At 38.7% G+C, this 18,356-nt stretch overlaps 1 protein-coding gene across 3 annotated transcripts in view; it reads left to right on the top strand.

The window, feature by feature from the left end:
• Positions 1–15,932: 15,932 nt before the first annotated feature.
• The window catches only part of CDKL5 (cyclin dependent kinase like 5), a 250,898-nt gene continuing 248,474 nt past the window's right edge, over positions 15,933–18,356 (top strand). For 2 of the 3 annotated variants that reach the window (XM_074192328.1, XM_074192327.1), the window contains exon 1: positions 16,291–16,408. The gene's annotated coding sequence lies outside the window, so the exon portion shown is untranslated. Of the gene's footprint in view, positions 15,997–16,290; positions 16,409–18,356 lie in introns of those variants that run through there. The other variant, XM_074192329.1, reaches the window with a different exon arrangement.

The raw sequence follows: 18,356 nt of genomic DNA, 5'->3' as shown, positions 1-18,356 counted from the left end.
GAAAAAATAAAATTCTATTTTTAAAAGAAGAAGCATGCATGGGGGCAGCTAGGTGGCACAGTGGATAGAGCACCAGCCTTGGAGTCAAGAGGACCTGAGTCAAATCCAGCCTCAGACACATAATAATTGCCTAGCTGTGTGACCTTGGGTGAGTCACTTAACCCTATTGCCTTAAATAAATAAAATTTAAAAAAAGAGAAGCATATATAAAAATAGGAAGACAAGGGGGTGGCTAGGTGGCGCAGAGGATAGAGCACCAGCCCTGGAATCAGGAGTACCTGAGTTCAATTCTGGCCTCAGACACTTAATAATTACCTAGTTGGGTGACCTTGGGCAAGCCACATAATCCCATTGCTTTGGAAAAAAATTTAAAAAAAATAGGAAGACAAGTTAACTAATCAATATTTACTGTGTACTTATTCTAGATACAAGAGCTCAAAAACTAAGGTGTCTGTTATAGCAAGACGAAGGCTATATAAGTATACAGAGGATTCAGTTTTTTACATTTCAACTTGATACTTATTAAAAGACTTTAGGCAAGATATAAATCTGCTCTGTGACTCAGTTTACTCATCAATAAAATGAGGCTCCCTTTGAGGAAACATGCCTGACTTGGGGATAAAAGGTGCTACCACACTCCATTTTCTGCTGGGGCCCCTCTGCTTTGTTTCTACTGAATTCAGTCTTCTTTAGTCAAAGGGAAGCCTGGCTCTTAATGAGAAGGTTCCATCTGCCTTTTCTCAGTCCCTTCATACCAATGCCCCAAGGAAAAATTGCTTAAAAAGACAATAAGCATTTATCTCATTTGATCCTCACAACAATCTAGTGAGATAGGTAATATTATCCCCATTTTACAACTGAAGAAACTGACACAGGCAGAAACTAGTCTACATAGCTAAATGGTTCACAAGGTGAATTTGAACTCAAGTCTTTCTGACTTCAGGTTGAGTGCTCTATTCCCTCTACCACCTAGCTGAGGGAGTAAAAAACATAAAGCATGGGATAAATATCTTATCCCCCCCCAAGTGATGAAATACAAAAGATTCTCATAAGATTATTATTAAACTAAAACTGGGCAGTGGCTAACTACTTACTCTACCTTGGTTGATGCTTAGAATTGTGAAGCAATTTTTAGGATGAGTTAGGCATTTTATATCTCACTTTAATTTTGCAGTCTTCAGACTCCATAATTCTCTACATGTGAATAATTTTTCCATCATAAGTCTTTTATAATTTTCTTGGATAATTGTAGTGCTGAGAATACCTAAGATATTCACAATAGTTCATGTACAATATTGTATTTTATATCTGAAATAAAGAAGCATTGTGAGACTTTAAGAAAGACAGGTGTGAAAGGGAGAAAAGGCAGAGATTATGAAATATAAAGATCTTTTGATGGGTATTCCACCCCTTAGGAAGGGTTTGAGTGGTAAGTTGGAAAGATGTACAACTTGAGAGTTATAAAGAGGCTAATAAGACAATAAATTTGTCTCTAAAGCACTACCTTTGCTCCCAGTCACTCATCTGCAGAAGTGTGCTAAAGGAATTTGGGGAAATGAATCACTTGGATTTGAGAATATTCCAGCTGTTCATGGTGATCAATCACCTCACAATGATAGAGCAAATTACAGACTTTCTTTGATTTAAATCTAGGCTTCTCACATTTTACATTTTTTTTTACATGAAGTCTTGTGTGTTTTAAAATGTAAAAACCATTCTTAGTTTGGAAACCGAAAGGATTTGCTTTCCATGGCATAGTTTGTAGGACTACCGTCCCGTATCAATACAATTATAAACGAAATTCCTTTTGTTCTCCTTTAAGAATAACGTTTGTCCTTTTCGAAGAAGACCATGACATCAGAGGTGATGACATATCAAGTACATAAATTGGATTTGAGCAATGATGACATGTCAAGTACATAAATTGGATTTTTCTGGGCAATGGAATGAGATAACCACATCTATGAATAGGTCTGACAGTTGTAGGAAGTTAAGATCAAAAGGAAGATATTATGAAAGTGGAAAGAATTATTAGGAGACCTGATGTTAATAGTTCAAATGATGAGTTTTTACTAAGGTAATGCCACTGAAGAAACAGAGGGGGAGATATTGTGAAAGAAATGTGAATATTTGGAGTAAAGTCTGAATGGATAGAGAAAAGATTTTAGAAGATCTTAAATGTCATTCTGACTAGTCTGGACTTAATTCTGGAGTAATAGGGAACTGTTGAAGTCTGAAATTAGATGTTCGCTCCAACTGAATTTCTGAAGTAAAAATGGAGGAAACAGGGAAATGTTGAAGTAATAACTTAAACATAAAAAGTTTTAGACAGTTTTAGACATGTTCATATTTTTTCTTCTCTGATCCTTTTTTATGTCATTTTATTTTTTCCAATTATGTGCAAAGATAGTTTAAAACACTCATCTATTTGTAAGCTTTTGAGTTCCACATTTTTTATTACTTTACCTTACCCTCCTCATGCAGTGAGGTTGTGTATGACTCCATACTTTGTTAAAAGCATTTTGATATCCTTACTTCCTCTCTCATTTCACTGGCACATTCCCCAGTCCTTCCCCTCATGATTTCTACAAAAATTCTTTATTTTATTAAAGATATTTTTTTCACCCAATCTTACTTCCCTCCCCCCACCTCCCCACAGAAAGCAATCTGTCAGTCTTTACTTTGTTTCCATGTTGTACATTGATCCAAATTGAGTGTGATGAGAGAGAAAAATCATATCCTTAAGGAAGAGACAAAAAGTCTAAGAGATAGCAAGATCAGACAATAAGATAGCTGTTTATTTTCTAAATTAAAGGGAATAGTCCTTGAACTTTGTTCAAACTCCACAGCTCTTTGTCTGGATACAGATGGCACTCTCCATTGCAGACAGCTCAAAATTGTCCCCGATTGTTGCATTGATGGAATGAGCTGTTAGGGTCTACAAAAATTCTTAATGTCAATTCTCTGTAAGAAAATGAAGAGGTAAGAAAAAAAATGGTAGAACACAAAAAATATTTATTAAGCAATTACTGAAGTGTCTCCCTTTTGGACTATTACAGATACAATAAAGAAATTGTACTGGTAAGGATACTATAAATTAATGATAAATATAGGAATAAATTAAAAACAAAAGGCTGCCTGACATTCAAGGGAGAATGTTTTTACAAATTTGGGGAGAGCAAGGAGAAAAGTGAGAAAGAAATGAATATCAATTAAACAGGTGAAAATGATTTTATTTTTGTCTATTTAATGGAAACTTTTTATTTTTTAAAATTTTTTGTTAATTTTTATTATTCAGGGTCTAGGGTCATTCCTCCTGCAAGTTTTGGTTAACTAAAAGTCTGTCTACTATTAATATTAATGTTCTTGGCTAAAATCTGACTCTTAGAATAATAATATTGAGGGAATACTATTTGACATTCCTTTGACAAAAGCCAAAGTTTCCTAGAGTGATTTAATTTGTAATCTGACTTAGTTTATCTTTAAGATTTGTTTAACTAGAGATATGTATGAAGTTGTTATTGTTAGTCTCTTCAACTTTCATAAAATTTAAGAAAGTATGGAATTATGAATCTGTCTTTTCTTTAACTTTTATGTTAAAAAGGAATGTACAAGATTTTAGTATGCAAAAAAAAATTCTTTTTCTATTACTCTGATGTAATTTTGTCCATAAGAAGCCTTACTAGAATTAGAATCAGGAGTTATTTTTCAAATCTTCTGAAACTGTACTCAAATGTAATAAAATTTAGGGTTTTTTTACTTCTATAATTTTGCATTGTGTTAGAAATATTTCGGCATCAGTTATCTACCACACGAACTTAGAGAGGAGATATTTCTCCCCTAATGCCATGATTTAGATCCAGAGTATTTTCTATTTTCCAGGAATCTATCTTCTAAATCATGAATTTTAAGTCATATAGTTTATTTTCTTCTCTTCAGACTTGATGATTTCCATGTTGCATGATCATCTTCATCATAGGGTTGAGAGAGAAAATCAAAAAGGAAACACAACTCAAGCCAGTTAGTTTGGCTATTTCACAGCAGTTTTAATTAGAATTCTAGATTGGTGGGGAAAGAAGTTAAAACTATTCAGATATGGGAGGTTTTAGATGATCCTTTCCTGCTTCTTTTATTCAGTTGGGAGAGGGAGATTAATCTCTAGTGGGAGATCCAAGGCAGCAGGCTGAAAATTGATCTATATATTTGTGATTAATAGGCTCAAACAGTGTAGCATAGCAACAGTAGTGAGGTATTATTGCAGCAGTGAGGAAAGATTGTCTAGTTGCCAAAAAATCTATTCATGGTAGGCCTCCATGTCTGGGTCTTTTGGTGCTTACCAAGCTCAGGGACCATCGTTCTCTGATTTAGTTGCAGTAATGTTCATTGGAGGCTTATTACAAAGGATTGTTCTTATGCAAGCTCAGGGCACACCTTGCTTGCTGGGTCTTAGCTCTGAAAAACTGGGTGTCTTCTAATAGCAAAAAAAAAAAAATAGAAAGGTGATATTGGATCTTAACATATATATATATGCATACACATATATTAATATATGTATATAAATTTACACATACATATGCATGTATGTATGCTTTCACACATATATGCATGTATAGGAAGCAGCTAGGTGGCTCAGAGGACAGTGTAGGGTCTAGAGTCAGGAAGACCTGAGTTCAAATTGAGTTTCAGACATTTAGTAGCTGTATAACCTGGGCAAGTACTTAACCTGTTTGTCTTAAGCTGCTGGAGAAGGAAATAGCAAACCATTCAAATATCCTTGCCAAGAAAACCCCTAGGATTGTATTATCCATGGGATCTTGAAGAGTTAGAAGCTATGTAGTAAAGATCACTACTGACTGTCACCCCCCCCATTTTATTTATTTAAGGCAATGGGATTAAATGACTTGCCCAAGGTCAAACAGCTAGGCAATTATTGTCAGATCAGATTTGAATTTAGGTCTTCCTGACTCCAGGGCTGCTGCTCTATCCACTATGCCACCTAGCTGCCCCCTCACTCTTTCTTTTCCTGTCTCCTGTATATGATCACAGAATCCTTCCTGCATTCAATCATTTCTTTTTAAACTCCCCTTTCAAATCTCTCTTCCTTCTACAAGGCATCACTTCTTGTACCCTGAACCCACTTGTGGGCTCCTAAACACTCAATACAAATCTTAACTCTTGTCTAAATCTTTCCCTATAAAGTCAGTGGCAACCCTGAGGCTCCTTTGATTTTATTTTTTTAAATGAAAAAATCATTATTTATTTATTTTTAACTTTTTAAAAAAAATTTTGAGTTCCAAATCCTCTCCTTCTCAACCTCCCCCATCCACTAAGAAAGCAAGCATTATGATAGCAATTATATGTGCAAAATTATGTAAAATGTTTCCATATTAGCTATAACACAACAAAAAATGTAAAAAAAAAAGGTAAAAATTATACTTTCATTTGTATTCAGTGCTCTTCAGTTCTCTCTTTAGCTATGGATACCATTTTTTTCATCATTAGTCCTTTGGAATTATCTTGGATCGCTGAATTGATCAGAGGAGTCAAGTCTCTCATAGTTAATCATCATTATAGCATTACTTTTCCTGTGCATGATGATCTCACTTCACTTTGCTTCAGTTCATATAGGTCTTAACAATATTTTTTTCTGAAACCACTCCTCTCATCATTTCTTATAGCATAATAGGAATTCTCACAATCTTTTGCCAAAACTTGTTCATCCCTTCTAAGTTAATGCTGAGGTTCCTTTTGAAAAAACAAAAAATAAAAACAAAATAAGTTGTTATTGATATCTTTACCTTTATTTCCTCTCTTAATTTACATCACCATTATTTCTCTCTTTACCCCTCCTGAAGCACCATCTCTTATAATAAATATTATTTTTAGAGACAATAAAATTAAAAATCAATATAACTGAGTAACACATCAAAAACATATGCAATGGACAACACTTTGTGGATCTTTCACTTTTGCAAAGGGGTTGGGACTCTTCCAAATCATGCTTGCTTTTCATAATTTTGCAACAATTTTGTTTGAGGTTCTGTCTGTTTAAATTGTTGTAATTATTGTATATATATATATATATATATATATATATATATATATATATTGTTTTCTCAGCTCTGCTTGCTTCATTTTTGTAGGTCTTTTTATACTTCCCTTTTTTTCATCATACTAATCATTTTTCAATAATGTTCCATTATATTCACATATCACAATTTGTTTAGCCATTCTCTATTTAATAGACATCTACTTTGTTTACAATTCTTTGCTATCAAAACAAGTACTGTTGTAAATATTTTGGTATCTGTAGAGACTTTCTTCTTATCAACTGGTATAAAGTTAGAAAGTGAATTTAGTCACTTTATTTGATTAATTCCAAATTACTTTCCAAAATATACTGGTTCAATTTCACCAACAAAGCACTAATGTGCATGGCAAGGCTCCTTCTGGATGACCTTGCATAGCCTCACTCCTTCTTTGCTGAATGTCCCTATAATATCCTCAGTGTTTGATTTTGAAGATACACAGGGAGAAAGATCCTGAGTATTTCCAGACTGTTTGGCCCATGCTTGTATCAGGGACCCATCTGAGTCCTTGTCCCCTTTTCTAGCAGTTTCCCTCTTTAAGACCTTGAAATGGAGTAAAACCAAGGAATGTTCTTTGCTTTCTATAGGTCGAAATATGCCTGCTGATTGGTGCCATTGTTAAAACAAGAGCATCGTTGGAACTTTGGCATAACTACACTTGCTCCTTCTCACCCTCTTCTTATAACTTTATTGTTTTTCCTGTGGTGCATCATTTTTCAATACAGGATTTTTTTAATCAGTTCAAATTATGATTATTCATATTCACCTAGCAGTGACAAATATTTCTGAAATAACCCTTTGGATCATTCTCTTTGCTAGTGAACTGTGCATCATACTTAGGAAGAATGTCAAGGTGAGAGGATGTGAATGTATTTGTTTTTAGTGCTCTTGATTCATGAGTATACAGCAGCAAGAAATCTGCATATTTTGAAGGGAGTAGATGTTGGAACTGTTCTCTAGTACATCTGGTCACACTACTTTGCTTCATTTATTAGTTTTTTTTGCTGTTATCAAAAGATTAGTCAATTTTCCTTTAGCAAAGCTAAGGAGTGAACTTATATCTCCATATTCCTATGTAAGGATGGGGTTCTATCCCACACTAATATTATTATGGAAGACCCAGACATCTCAAATGAATCAAGGATTCTAAAGTCTAGCAAACCAGGTGTGAATACTTTTAATTAATTAATTCCAAAGGACTATACAGATTTGGCTATTAGATGAAAGACAAGTGATACCCCAGAAGAAGCATTTTGTGTTTTATGAGACTGAGTAACACCTCTTGGACTATAATATAAAACAGTAAGTCAGGTTAGATTTTGATAGGCAACTTTACTTTCATAAAGACAAAACAAAATTCACCCTTGCAACAAATAATAATAATAATAGTCAAGTGAAACAGTTGTTGTCCTTCTGTACCAAAGAATCAACCAACCAAGTGATTGGAATTATGTATATTATAATGAGGGTTATGCTTTGTCAGGAATGCTTCCTTCTTACTTGTCTTTACCAGAACTATTCTATCCCATGGTTTAATTGATAAGAAACAGGACTATTGGTGATGGTTTGACTGCTGCACGAGTCTCTTAGCTTTGAATTGGTTTCTCTTCTTCCCATATCATCGAGATATCACAAGGTATCATCAGCACAGGGTTCCATGTGAATAGTGGTTGAACATGAGTTAGTAGGTCCTGGGATATAGGTTCTGAAGGGATGGCCTCTATTGTGCTTGGCTGATCAAGGAAAATAAACCCACATTAATGCTGTGTCCAAAAATGTTTCTCATTCTTTACCTCTAGTCCATTAACTTTGTCAGGAGATGGTGGAATTCTTCTATCAGTCCTCTGGAATTAAAATTGGTTAGATTGCCTAAGGGGAGTGGGGAGCTGATAATTTAGAAGTAAAGGACCTAATCAAAATTCATGACAATAGGTTCAGCTCCTCATTGTAATATTCATTCTCTCTCATTACTTGTTAACCAATCAAAGTTGATTGCCACCTTCTGGAACACCCATTGCTCCAAGGCTTCAAAAGTGGTGAGCAAGTTGCCATAATTATCTGGCATTTGGGAGTGTTGACTTCTTTTATTAAAATAAAATGATTTATTAACTGGAAACTATGTCTCTTGAACTGTTTAAATGTCATAAAAGCTTGTGAATAACAGGTTTAAAAGTCAGGTATAAGACTGAATGAACAAAAACATACAATGAAGTAATAGTCTAATGGGGGAAAGGAAATGAGTATCCCTTCAGAATCTTAATGTTTTCAAAAGTCATAGAGAGAGTTAAATAAGATAAACAGAAAATTTTGAGGATAGATTCATTCTGTTTTAATAGTTTTAAGAACTAGGAAAGAAAAGAAGTTCCTATTTGTAATTACTGAGGTGCTAGAAGAGAACTATACAAAACAGAGGAAGGGATAGGGAGAATGGACATCAGATGAAGAGAATATGATAAAGGAAAACATAAAATTAACAATTATAATAATGAGCATAAATGGGATGAAATAACTTAAAATGGAAGAGATTAACTGAATCCATTTTCTTTTCTTTTTGTGGGAGGGATTGTGGGAAATGGGGTTAAGTGATTTGTTCAATGTCACATAGCTAGTAAGTATTAAGTGTCTAAGGTTGGTTTTGAACTCAGATCCTCCTGTCCTCCTGACTCTAGGCAGGTTGCCCTATCCACTGTACCATTTAACTGCCCCTGAGTACATTTTCAATAAACACAGTTTATAAATACACTTGAAGTATTAAGATTCACTATCAAAATAAGAGACTGGAGCAGAAATTATTATTATCTTTAAGTCAACTCAAAAAAAAGCAAGGATAGCAGTAATCTAACACTAGGAATCACTAAAACTAAACACAGTTAATTCTATGAAATAATATCAATACTTAACATATTGCACTGAATGGCCTAATATCTGAAAAGAAAAACTAATTGAATTATTGGTAGAAATAGACAATAAAAAACTATAATAGTAGGAGACTCTACTCTATCCCTTTCAAGATAGAAGATCTAAGAAGATCAAAAAAAGCAAGAAGTTAAGGATATGAATGTATTTAATAAAATTTAGAATATAACTCTTCGCAATTTCCTTAATAGGAATAGAAAGAAACACAACTATTTCTCAGATGTACATGAAATTTTTACAAAAATCTATCACATTCATGGGGGGACTAGGTGGTTAGTGGATAAAGCACCGGCCCTGGAGTCAGTAGTACCTGGGTTCAAATCCTGTCTCAGACACTTAATAATTACCTAGCTGTGTGGCCTTGGGCAAGCCACTTAACCCTCTTTGCCTTGCAAAAAAAAAAAAAACCTAAAAAAATCTATCATATTCTAAGGCATATAAGCCTCATAAACAAATTCAGAAAAACAGAAATTAGCGACTATCATTTTAGTGAATACAGATTAAAAATTATAATCAATTTACTGATCTTTTAAGATTTTTTTTATTGAATGATTTTCTCCTTTGAAGAAAGGAGACAAACTTAAATATGGACCAATTTAATCCTGAAGAACTGGTGAGTCAAAGAACAAATTGCAGCATAGAAAATGACAACAATGAGGTAATTTACCAAAAAATTTTTCGAATATAGATAAAGCAGTCCTAAAGGAAAAATTTGAGTCTCTAAATGCTTACCAACAATAACAAAAACAAGAAAAAAGATCAATGAATTGGGAATGCAGAACCCCAAACAACAAGTTAGAAAAGGAACAGATAAGAAAAACAACTTTCAATATATACTAAACCAGGGGCGGCTAGGTGGCATAATGGTTTGGTCTCAGACACTTAATAATTACCTAGCTGTGTGGCCTTGGGCAAGCCACTTAACCCCATTTGCCTTGCAAAAAACTAAAATATTTATATATTAAACCAGAAAATCTGAAAAATATGAGAGGAACAAAAGTGAAATTTAAAAAATTAAATTGCTAAATAAAACTTAGAAACTATTTCTTTAAGGCAACAAAATAGATAAATCATTAGTTTAGTTCATTTTCTAAAGAGAGAAAACAAAAATCATGAGTATCAAAAATGTAAAAAGGACAATTCCCAATAAATTAAGGAAATTATTTCTGCCCAATTACATGCCAATAAAAACTAACAATATAAATAAAGCAGATGAGAATTTACAGAAATATGAATGCCCAGAGAAAGAGAACAAGAAATAGAGAATGTAAATAATCTAATTTTAAGAAAAGAGATTGAACAAGCCATAAATGAACTCTGAAGGAAAAAGACCTCAAGACCATATGGAATTCCAAGTGAATCCACCTTCTCTATCAAATATTCAGAAAACAATTCTAATATTACATAAATTATTTGCAAAAATGAGATAAGAAAGTATTTGAGGCCTTTTATTTGTTTTAGTTGATTTTTGTATAAGAGAAATCCTCTATAAATTCTCTAAGCTATGGAACTCTGCATCAGATTAAAAATTGTCTCCATTAAACCAAACTCTCAATTAATCATTGTTTGAGTGATTCATTAGCTTGCTAAATAAACTTCTACAACTTCTCAAGTTTCTTGGTCCAAATAGCCTGAATATTTTCTATTCTCCCATGATGGAAGAAATAAGTTCTCCAATGGCCAAAACCTTGTGGATTGTACTGATATAGCCTGCACTGAATCTTTCTTCACCCAAAAGGCAATTTTAACTCTTGCTCCTATACTTTTCCTTCCTACCCCTAATCTCAGTATGGTTTAACATATTCTCCAGCATCATGTCAAGTCAGAGATCATGCTTCTCATCTGTGTCTTGTCTCTCTTCCCATTAGATTGTCCTTAAACTCTAGATTTATGAGTAAATCTGTAACTTGCTCTTCTGCCTTCAACTCATGATCCTTAAAAATAATGTTAATTTAAAAATTTTATCTCTGCCTCTATCTTTTCAATCTCCTCACATTAGCAATCCAGTTTTATCAGTCAGTAATAAAAGCCAGAAGATCATTGATCTTTTTATTTTATTTTTCTTGTCAAAATCCTTAAGCCTCCATTGAGCTAACCCTACAGAATCAGAAGAATCCCCTTCCTTATCTCATTAAGACAGTTCCTCATTCACAAAAAAAAAAAAAAATACTGCAGTCAAAGGATATCAGGTCCTCTGTCTGACCATTGAATGTGATAAAGTCTGATATTTCTTCAGGAGAATATTATAAATTAGAATAAGCTGAGCTATGGGTTATATCTCTTCTGCCCTTCCTCCCCTGATAAGCAACTTCTTTGATGTCGGTGAATGTTGCCATTGACTGGAATGTAAAGAGCAAACTGATCTGCCTCATTCTCTACTAAGTCCAGACGTCCATACATTCCTTAGGTCTGGAGGAGATATGTGTCTCTGTTTGGATTATATACTTTTCTTTAAATTAGTTTATGTGCTTAGATTGTGAAGACCACATTCTTAACCAATGAGGATGAGTCAGTGGGGGGGGGGGGAATTGAGTTAGGAACCATATATATTGTTCCTGTTGTTCATGTCTCATTACCTTACTCTCCCATCTATATGGTTGAGTAGAGAGAGGTCTGCTTCTCAAGAATCAAATAAAGACTTTTTCTCTTCATATCTTGAGAAATCCCTGAAATTTATTTAAGGGGGTTACAGACCACACACCATTCAATAGCACATGGCTCCCTTTCTTTCATACCACTCTTCTCATACTTCAAAAATGAATATACCTATGAGGTTATTGTAATCAGCTCCTGTCAACTAATGTCAAATATTCTGAGTCATTTTCAAGTAAATCCAGTCATTGAGGTTTAAGATTAACTTGCTATAGGATGCCATAAAAATGTACTTGATAAGATTTAAAAGGATACAATTCACATAAAATGTTATAGCCTTCAAACTCTACATTTTCCACAGTAATGACTGTAATAAGTTAGAAAGGCACTTCTATAAGGCAATGGGTATTTTGCTGAAACATTTAACATCACATGCCCATAAATTGAGTATTTTATGCCTCAAATAACAGAAATTAAACTATTAATGATCACAACTCTCCTATCTACTTAAAGAGAAAATCATTCCTGCTTATATACAACAGATTTTTTTTCTATTTCACTCACAAAATTAGAAGTTTAGGATTTTAGGATTGGAACTTGGAGTGCTGGATCTTTAGTAAGAACCTTGTAAAATGATGGTGGTCAAAGGGTGTTTCATTGGCAAGACTGCATCTAAGTTACAGGATGGTGAATTCTCACTAATCAGAAGCAAAAGATCTCAGGGTTTGTCACTTCTTATTCCCTCTCTTGGGGTTTATTGGAATAACTAGATTCATGCTTTGGTGATAGAATCCCCCAAGAAAGCAAATCAGTTAATTCTTTTCCTTTCAAGGTATTAAAATTGATCTTGAGACTTAGTTGACTTAGAGGATTGAGGCTTAGGCTGTTGATAGAGCTTCCTGTTCATCTGACTATAAAGAACCATGAGTAACTCCATTTGGGTACTGAGGCTCAACAAAGAGACTACAATGGACAGCAGACAAGTTCTCAAATGAATTAATGCTTTTGATTCCTTTTCCTTATTTAAATATCCTTTCCTTTTTTTGTTAATAGTTAGATGGACTATTGAGTATTTCAATTCATTTGATTCTAGAATCAAAAGTACCCTTTTGATCTCATCAGCCCTGGCTTATTACAAAGGAAGAATTAGGGGTCTACTGCCCCTTCAAGAAAATTGGTGAATGTGGGAAATCTGTCCTAAATTTAGTTCCTAATTCAGAGAATTTGCATACAGCAGAGCTCCATCAAGAAGTACTAAGCATTTAAATATATCAAGCACGAACACATGTATGTATGTTATCAACCTCTGTTAAACCCTAGTGGACAAAGAAAGACAAAAGCAGACCTTGCCTAGAAGAGTTTATATTCTAACGGGGATGACAACAAATGGAACAGCTATATACAAGAGATGCATACAAAGCTGACACAAGAAACTTTCCCTCACCAAATAAATGAGGAAACCCTACCATGCTAGCCACTTGAGCCTCTGGAGCCAGAATATTCTTAAAATTCAGAACAATTTCCTATGGGCCATCACAATATATTGTGCTTATCATTATTAATATTCCAGGCTGTTCCTTTTAGTATTTTTAAAAAATCTTATTTATTTTAAGGCAATGGGGTTAAGTGACTTGCCCAAGGTCACACAGCTAGGCAATTATTAAGAGTCTGAGGCTGGATTTGAACTCAGGTCCTCCTGACTCCAGGCCCTGAGTTCTATCCACTGTACCACCTAGTTGCCCCTCCTTTTGGAATTCTTACAAGCAATTGCTGTTCCCTATTGAATATTACAACTCTACCTTATTGAAAAGAAGGATGTGTCCCATCTGTCCACTGTTAGAATATTTTATTATCAAGATGAAATCTGTTAACCCCCAGGCAATACTTCTCTGGCTGTCTGACAGAAAGCAGTGTCAGAGGACTGAATAACTTAAAATGAAGTATTGGATTACATTCCTTACTATTACAATTTTCCAACTGGTCCACACTTTAAAACAAAATAAGAAATCTGCCACCTTGATTTAAGTTAAGTATAAATAGCCCTTTACTTCCCACCTCCCTTTCTTAATTTTCAGATATACATACCATAATTGGGATTTTTACTCTTGCAAAAATGTATTCTTGTACATTTTAGAACAGATGGGGGGGAGAGAACAAGACTTAAAAACATGTGATATACACATTTGATTTTATCAATCCAATGAACTTTAGTCATAGGTGACAAATCAGGATGACAGATTTTGTGTATTTTAATTTAAAGTTAATGCCACTTAGTATTATGGTTTCAGAGTATAATGTTGATAAGGTCAACTACAGAGTTCCAGTTCCATACAGAAAAGAGCCAATGCTGTCCTAATTCAAAGGCATTTTAATTATCTAGAGAATAAGTAGCACTTTGGTCACAGTCAGAAATTGTTTGAAGTACTACTAGTGGTTCAATCACTTTCTTCACCATCATGGGAAAAGCAACTCACTGGTGTTTATTTTTCTAATGGTAAATCACCTTTGGATACTGGAGAGGACACATTATGCATAATTTAATTCAACAAAATTATGTTACACAAGTAGTTTATCTATTGAGCTTAAAAGTAACTCGGACCTAGTAAAAATGGGCTTTCAGTTGTTAAATTTCCCCTGTGTTTTTCTCATTGTCTAGTCTAATCCCTTCAATTTCTTATTTTGTTCTTTTATTTTTTAGGTTTTTGCAAGGCAATGGGGTTAAGTGACTAGCCCAAGGCCACACAGCTAGGTCATTATGAAGTGCCTGAGGCCGGGTTTGAACTCAGGTTCTCCTGATTCCAGGGTCGGTGCTCTATCCACTTTGCCACCTAGCTGCCCCTCCCCTGTCTTTTTCAAGGTTTATAAAAATAAATCAAAGATAATAATCCTTATTTTGATTCTACAGAAGCCTGGGGCAGGAGTTATAAATAGGAAAATGGAGCTAAATTCCTCAGGGATCTTAGCTATCCTTCCTTTCAGCCGGGAGTATACCCCTCTGTTGAATTCGCGTATGTTGGAGGCCAGAGCTCTCCTGTTTCTCTTGTATTGCTTTCCATCAGTATCGACTGGGACCTGCTAACCTACAAAAGTAGCGGCAGGCTCCCTGCAGAGCCGGCAAGATCGTATCTCCATCTCGCTACCTGTGGGAAGAGCTGCAGCAGCATCCTCACCCCAGGATAACAAAGTACTCTCGGGAGGTGCCGAATTGTATCCCCGGCTACAGTGACTGTGAAAGGTCAATACGGGCAGTGTGTTTTTCAGTTACATCGGACAATTGAATGCAGCAAACATTAATCGCGCGCCTGCCAGGTGGAAGGTTTCGATTTTATTCAGTGTGTCTGCCTACTATAGCGCTGCATGGTTTGGATTTAGTGGATCACAGTCTCAGCGTCCCTGATTTTTTTTAGAGGAATCCCCGCAGCATTCCTCACCACTCCCCCCCCCCCCCATTTTGCTTTTGAACCTAGATTTCTTTTGCAGTTTTAAATACTATTCAAGATTAGTGGCATTATTATCGTTTGCATGTGCCGGATGAATGCGGATAATCTTTCATGTTCATTCTCAATTTTAATTTAAAAAAAAAGAGTAAATCTTGCTGGCTCCTCCGCGGGCTGTAAGGATTTGTGCCCTTGTCTTCTCGATTCGTGCTGACTTCATCGCCTCGCGGCTAGCCGGGGAGTCTGCAGCTTGAGGGGCTGTGCCTTCTCCGGGAGTGGGGCGCGACCGGCGGCGTGTGCAGGAGGAGCGTCCCCGGGCTATCCAGCGGCTTGTGCCCAATGCAGAGCGCAGCGCGCTGGCACGGTGGACAGGGATGCGCAGCGTGGAAACGATGCCAAGCCCCGCACGTTGCTTATGCGGGGGGGTGGGGGAGGGAAGCAAGAGTAGGGGGAAACTGTGGAACTCAAAATAAATTACATCTTTAAAAAAAAAGAATGATGGAGAGGGTGTGTGTGTGTGCAACAGCTGGACAGTGGTGAGTCGGTCCCCGCCCTTTCGGGTAGGTAGGGTTCCCCTGGCAGCGGCCCGAGGCTCCCTTTCCTCCCTGGGCACGCATCCAGAAGTGCTCTCTGTCCTCGGCCCCTCGGGCGGGGCGGGCGCCCCCTCCCTGGCCGCGGGGCCGGCCTAGCTCTGCCCAGACCGGGTTTCCCCTCCTCTCTGCAGTGACAAGCGGGGACCCGGCCTCCTCCAGCAGGCCCCGCCCACAGCGCGTGCCGCCGCCTCGGGCCGCTGCCGCTCTCCCGGGCTACCAATCGGCTCCTCTGTCCCGCCGGCGTCCCGCCCCCGCCGCTGTCAGGCCGCGGCCCGGCCCCGCCCCCTCGGAGTCTTCCCCTCCTGGTTGCTGGGTGCTGACGAGTCAACCAAACCCAGCGCGAGCCACGCCGAGACGCGCGCCCCCGCGGTGGGTGCAGCCCGGGTGTCTGCGCCGAAGGCCCGCGAGTCTCCGGGCTCGGGGTGGCCGTGTCGCCAGCGAGGAGGGGCGGAGAAGCCGGGGAGGGAGCCGGGAGGGAGCGAGAGGAAGGCAGAGGGACGGGAGCGCGGCCCGCGAGGCCCCCCCCCCGCGGCGGGCGGGGCGGGGCGCGGCGCCGGCGGGGGCGGGGCCCGCCGGGGGCCTCCCCATTGGCCGGGGCGGGCCGGGGCGGGGCGGGCGCCGCCGCCGCGCTGGGCGGCGGGTTCGGCTGCGCCTGGGCCCAGTCGGGAGGGCGGGGCCGGAGCGTTGGCTGAGTTGCCACTGCCGCCGGGGGAGAGCGAGCAGCGAGGGCTGCGGCGGCGGTAACGGTGGGAGCCCCCGCGCAGCGCCGGCACACAGTGCGGTGAGTGCGGCCCGGCCCGCCCGCCGCGGCCCGATGGGGGCGGGGAGCCGCGGGCCCGGGCCGGGGGGTGAGGAGGGTGGGCGTCTCGGCGGAGGAGGGGCTGCCGCCGCCCTGCCCTGCCCTCCTCCCCTGCTGCCCTCGGCCCCGCGCCGCGCGCCCGGAGCCCCACGGGAGCCCGGAGGGGGAGCCCGAAGGGACAGCTTTTTGCTTTTCCTTTTTTTGCCTAAACCTCATCCAGCCCCCCCAGATGACGCGCCCCAGCGGGGGAGGCTCGGGGGTGCGCGCCCGCGCGTGCGCGCGTCCGTCCGGCCTTCCGTCCGTCCGCCTGTCTGTGCCTGCGCTTCGCCTCCTCCACCCGTCCCCCTCAGCCCTCTCCCCCCCTCCCGCAGCTTCCTCCCCTCCCCCCCCGGCGCGTTCCTCCCTGCGGGTGCCCTGAGGGCATGGGGGCGAGGGCTGCCGGCGCCCCCCGCCCGCAGCCTCTTCGTGACGCGTGAGGGGCTGGGGGGCTGGGAGGGAGGAGTTGGGGGGCTGGGGCGGCGCTGCCAGCCCTCGGGTGGTCTCCGAGCCAGAGAACTTGACTTTGCTGACCTTGACTTTGGTGGGGACGAGGGGCGGCTCCCCCCCCCCAATTCCATTGACTTAACAAGTTTTCAGGTGTGAAGTGAATTGTTGGAACCGAAGAGGATATGAACTATTTTGCAGTTCTCTCGGTGTTAATGATTGTATGTATGTATGTATGTATGTGTGTCTATGTGTGCTCGTGTTTGTGGTTATGCCCCTATTAGGGGAAAAAATCACATCGTAGATCCTTCCACCACAGTGAAACACATTTCATGATCCTTTTGTTAATACTTAATAACAAAACTGTTTTAATGAAAAAAAAATTCCCAGTTGAGGGTTTCTGTTCACCTTAATATCAAAACACACATGATGATTCGAATATAAAACCTTACTCTCACATCCCTACTCTTTAGTTCAATGAAGTGGAAGCTGTATTTTCATATTTAAATCGGCACTAATCAGTGTCTTCTTCAGCACATTCTTTGTATTTGAATCAGTAAATTATTTTCGTTTATTTGGGGACATAATCTTTGAGATTGGAGCATGTTCGAGATATTGGCACTATGTAACCGGGAGTGTGAAAGGCTGCAACAGCATTACCATTTTGACACTTTCAGTGGGTGTTTCTTTTGACAAGTGCATATTTAGGAAGATTTTGGGGAAGGGGAGAGAGAGAGGGGTGGGGAGAAAGAGGAGAGAGAAAAATCACGGAATCCAAACCTGTTAAAGGTCCTTCCGCTGAACAACTTCTCTATTACAAGCACACCTAGCTGAAAAAGAAACCATTTAGCTCAGAAGACTGAGTGAAAAGTTAACCATATGCTGTTAAAACAAGCTACCACTGGAGGAGGCTAGTTGTAAAGTACAAAATAAAAGGGATAGGTGCCAACATCTTTGAAATGATAAAATCCATATAGAGAATTTTAAGATACTCACAGGAGTGCTTTCTACAGGTAAATTTTTCTTGTTTTTCTTTTTCTTAATACTAGATTTATATAGTACATTTACTTTCTCCATCTGTTTCCTTTCTCTAGCACTGACAGTTGTGAAAGTAAAAGTAAATTGTAACTTTTGTTTTCTAGGTACATAATTCTTTTACTATTGCTAGAATTTTCTTGGAGTTAATCAGTTTATGTTCTTACAACGCATCATGAATTTTAAACGGAATGCCCCTAGTAGCAATTAGGTCTTACCTGTATGATTAATAGAAACAGTTGTTTTCGAGTTAAGTATTTTTTAAGTCATGGAGGTTTTCTGAGATAGTGGCAACCTCATTTAATGATGACCATCTTTAAATTATCTTCCTTTTGAAAGTGTGAGGAAAGTAGAATGTGGGGAAATTCCATTGAGTATTCCTCTCTCTTCTCTTCCTTTAGCTTCATCATTG

This window comes from Macrotis lagotis, chromosome 6, assembly GCF_037893015.1.
Source record: "Macrotis lagotis isolate mMagLag1 chromosome 6, bilby.v1.9.chrom.fasta, whole genome shotgun sequence".
NCBI lineage: Eukaryota > Metazoa > Chordata > Mammalia > Peramelemorphia > Peramelidae > Macrotis > Macrotis lagotis.
The sequence above is the reverse complement of the archived record's forward strand: the minus strand, read 5'-3'. Positions and strand labels throughout refer to the sequence as shown.